At 32.5% G+C, this 4,870-nt stretch overlaps 1 long non-coding RNA gene across 2 annotated transcripts in view; it reads left to right on the top strand.

Moving 5' to 3' along the window:
* The first annotated feature begins 2,747 nt into the window (after positions 1-2,747).
* The window catches only part of LOC106691160 (uncharacterized), a 24,645-nt gene continuing 22,522 nt past the window's right edge, over positions 2,748-4,870 (top strand). For both annotated transcript variants that reach the window (XR_001344740.2, XR_001344739.2), the window contains exon 1: positions 2,748-2,825. This is a non-coding gene — a long non-coding RNA (uncharacterized lncRNA). The remainder of the gene's footprint in view (positions 2,826-4,870) is intronic.

Raw genomic sequence — 4,870 nt, 5'->3', positions numbered from 1 at the left:
TTTCTGTTGAATTTGAATAGACTAATATTTTTGTTGAAATTATGTTTGTATAATAACTAAGGATATTTGTAGTCGAGGACGTTGAGGCTTAGGTTTTCTTATTCCTTTTCACAGTCATTTCTGAAATAATGGAGAGAGGGGTTATTTTCAGGTATCAACCTAATCCAGCCATGAAATAAGAGTCATTTTTTGTTTCGTAGGCCTGCTAAAAATTAAAAGTCAACCCGCTAAGGATGGATTGGAACTAGTGCCACTGCAGTTACCAGGTTGCTCAGGTGACGCCTCAACTTCCTTGGCTACAAACGACACCATCCGAGGTGTTGGCTTTTATTTCTGTATGGCCCCACAGAATGAAAAATGGACTCCCTATTCCAGTTAGAATAGGTTGGTTACTGTAGATAAACCTCCTGTATGTTATAAATGATGATTTAGGAGAAAAAAGGTATTATAACTATATTGTAGGAAGATAGTCCGGTAGTGGTCAATAAAGGTACAAAAACAAAACAATTTTTTATTGTTAACCAACGTTTAATACCACTGTACAGAGCCTTGCAAGGATGATGCTGAAAGGTTTGTGACTCGATCATAGACCAGTCATAAACCTTTCGGTATCAATCCTGACGAAACCCTAAAAAGTGGGTTGAAACATTGGTTGACTAAATTAAATATGGAATGAAATGAAAAAATAATTTTATTCTGGAACATACGTCCCCTACGAATAAATACATGGTTTATATATAATGATTATTGTCTGGTAAGCATTCAAAAGTTTCCAGGGAGTGAAATGAAATTACATTGTGATCTTGGCTTAACTGTTATTTGCAATGTTAATCAATATATGCTTAACTATACTATTTACAATGATGCGGAGGCTTGGTTATTCAATAAATGATGGAATAGGTGTTGTTTAAAGGAAAGAATGGATGAGGATTGGCGAATGGAGATGGGGATAGAGTTCCAGAAGGAGTTTGCACGTATGACGATGGATTTTCTGAAGAAGGTGGTTCTATAAGAGGGCGTCTATAAGTCAGTTGGTTGGGATCTGGTTTTTAATGAATGGATGGATGAACAAAGAGTGAGGAGATCAAGAATATAGGTAAGGTTTTTTTATTTTAAGATCTTGGAATAGGAAAACAGCAAGAAGATATTGCCTTCGGAAGGTTGAATAGAGCCACTTCAACTTGGTATACCAACAGGAGACTTGAGAGCGCCTCGGAAATCCAATGATAAATCTTAAAAAACAATTCATGAGTCTCTCCAGTCTCAACTCTAGACCTGCAGATAGCCCTCCGTAAACCAAGGAACCGTAGTCGAAGTGAGGAAAGACGAAAGAGGATACTAGGAGCTGACGGGTGTCCTGAGGATTACGAAATGGCATTATGAAATCATAGGAATTGTTTAAATACAGTTATGGGTATTAATGTGATTTGGGAAATATGATAATTCCAGGAGAGGTAGTGATCAAAGGGGACTCTAATGTTTTTTATTGTAGGATATAAGTGAATCGGTTGGTTGTTAAGAATGAGTAAGGGAGAGAATGAAGGAACCGCTTGGAACCAATAAGAATGGCGTTGGTTTTTTCATTATTCAGGTTCAAATCATTGACCAACGGCCATGCGTTAATACTATCAATATCTTTTGGATGGCCTTAAGCATCGCGGAGGGATGGAAGGATAGATAAATTTGAAGATCGTCTGCATATAGCAATGCCACCTTCACTGTGAGGTAAATGGAATCAGGAAGATCGGTAATATAAATGGAAAAAAATGGGTTTGTGAAAGTAAGGACTCTTGAGGAACACCTCGTGTCAGAAGAAGGGGGGAGGAAGGAGGTTCATTCGGAATGATGACTGTTGACTGGAACAATGAGACAAATATGAGATAAATATGTAATTTTTTTTTTGTTTACTATTTTTACCTTTAAAAACCGCCACTCGGACTTTCTTCTTATTCTACAATTTACATCATATGGTCAACTATCTTCACTTAATATAATAATTTTAAGTATTCTCGACTGATAGTTTTACATACATACGAGGATAGCTGTTGAGAAAACTTAAAGTAGCTTTACTATCAAAGGTTATAAAACGTAAAAATTATAAAAGTTGGCAAGAATTCTTTAATTTCGATACCAATGGATTATGTGATAACTCAATCCGATATATAAAATTCATCGTTCTTAATTGAAAAAAAAACGGTTGTAATGAATGAAAATTATGTTTATATTCATAGAGCATGTTAATTCTTTGGAAGATTACTGTTTTGATGACGAGCTGTAAAAAATTTAAATTTAGATCTCATATAAGTTAATTGAGGAATGAAAATGTAAAATAAACATCGAAATATTGTTAGGTCAATAATCCAGAAAAAAAGTTAAAAAAAAAACAAAAAACCTTTAAAACTAGTTTCCAGTTAATATGAGTTCTGCCAAGAGTCCAATATATATGAAAATATAAATTGGTGGTAAACTCCCAGCGGTTTAGACTGTATATTGTGAGCTCGGAACAGCAATTATTTGACAATAGACCACAGCCACAGACCTTCAAACAACATTCAACTAATAAACTTTTTCTGAATTTTTTTGTTCTATTCGTCTGGGTCCTTTTAAATTATGGTTAATTTACTGCATCATTCCTTCGTAGATGACTATTGTCTTCGGTTAATAGTAGCTCAGTTAATAAAGATGAAAGTACATAGATCTTCGAATACTGATAATGTTATCTACACAAGGTTATAACATATGTTTATAGATGTATTGACACTGCAGTGTAATGTAGGCCGTTCTGGTGGTTAGTAGCAAGTGAGAAGCACTCTTCAGTCCATTCAGTAAGTACTGCACTATGCATCATTGTATTTGCTATTTTAGCTCCTCATAGAGGGGTAAATTAGAGGACTAGTAATATTAATTATAACAAATTCGTCTTATATAATTGACATTTTTTTAAATACTGTCAGCCATAGTTACGTAAACAATTTAACGGAATGACAACAAACAAACCTTAACTTGATGACATATTAACAAGTGTAAGACATTTTTCATAGTTTTATTAGATCCAGATTCAAATCCGGGTGTTGAAGATAATTATTTTTTGTTTCACTGTAGTCGTGAGTCAGCCCTGTGTGTTCGGAACCCTCCCAGTTTCATTAACTGTGTTAAAATATGACGATCGACCGTGATTCTGACCAAATCACCTCTTCGCACAACTGTTTCTATAGTACAAGTACTTCCAAACAAAATAACCCACCATTGACCCTTTATGTTGAAGTGGCTCTAAGGATATACGTTGTATCAGATTCCATCGACTATTTTATTTTAGACATGTGAATAACTCCTTTCTGGATACATTTATATGTATCCATATTTCATATTTCAACAACCGCCCACTCTCAGGATTTGATTCTCAAGCGGCAAATCACTGAAATTGAAATATAAGTAATTACTTACCTACCTACCTAATAGATATCTCATGAAAATGTATAATTTCAAGATAATACAATTACAAGTATTAACTTATATTGAGAGCACCTAAGTTTAGTAGCTAAATTATAGATCTATTGACGTCATAAAATCAAGAGTTTTATCGAATTATTTAACATAATCAATTGTTAGTGAAAAATTTGCTGTTGCCTTAATTGCAGTATTTATGTCGAACATTCTAAAGTAACCATTTTTCATTATGAAAAATGTTATTTATTATCAGTCATGTGAAATAATTGTAGACTTCCAGCAGCTTAATGTAATTGGTTCCCTAAATATCTAATTCATTTGATGATCCCTATTATAAATTCAATTAAAAAATAAGATTGCCATCCTTCATTCAATTATCTTTGACCTCAGAATCAGAGGGTGTTGTTTTGGAAACTTCCTGAAATAAGAAAATATCTTGTTAAATGATTTACTTAATACATTTTAACAGAAAGAAAACATTTTTTTTTTTGTATTTTATTTTAATTAGTTTTCTTTTCATGAGCATAAATGATTATATGGCAAACAATCAATAAAACACAGTTGAATTCACCCGAATTGGGTAGGCTTAAAACATTAATATTCCTTGGGCCGTTAAACCATCGATTTGAAGTCTGAACTTTATCCTGCAAACGAAAGTTTAGTGTTCAAATTTTGTCGGACGCTCTTGGTACAACGGTAGAATTGCCACCCGGGTCGAAACTTTCACCTCTTGATTAAAATCAACTTTATTAATCCACGGTCTTGTGAAATTTTTTCGTTATCTTTGTTAAAGTGATACATGTCAATTCGAAAAGTGTGGTTCAATCACCTGGTAACGAATGATGGATATGGTTAACAGTTAACAAATAAATTCAATAAAATGTCTTTGCTTTCTTAATCAATTTATTTTTACTTTATTTTATAATGGGGAGAAACACTGGGATCTCTTGGATCCCTGTCTTGCCTCCCATACGGAGGTGGAATGAGAACGTGTATTTATTTTGTCCTTACTTCAATTTAATTTTCTTTGTCATGTACATAATTAATTTTTTTATTATTTAACCAGATTTATTTTATTATACGTTTATTTATACAAATTATGACAGTATTTTCGTGTATTCATATATTTCTTTATTATTGTTAATTTAAATCCATTTTTTTTATTTTATAATATAATATTTATTTGAGGCGTTTGGTTTCAAAACCGGTTACATCCATTTTCAAAAATTTTTCAGGACTGATCAAAAAAGATTAAATTTAAAAAATTAATCAATTTAGCAATTTTTTTTTTTATTTTTTTCGTCGTTTTGCAAACAATTAACTTCAAACAAAATTTTTTGACGTCTTTTCATCACCTGTTTTTTTTTAAATCTCATCCAACATAAAAACATATGTTGGATGTACCTGACTTTGATAAGAAAAT

The sequence above is a fragment of the Halyomorpha halys genome, unplaced genomic scaffold (genome assembly GCF_000696795.3).
Source record: "Halyomorpha halys isolate HHAL.00 unplaced genomic scaffold, Hhal_1.1 Scaffold2121.1, whole genome shotgun sequence".
NCBI classification, from domain to species: domain Eukaryota; kingdom Metazoa; phylum Arthropoda; class Insecta; order Hemiptera; family Pentatomidae; genus Halyomorpha; species Halyomorpha halys.
The sequence above is the reverse complement of the archived record's forward strand: the minus strand, read 5'-3'. Positions and strand labels throughout refer to the sequence as shown.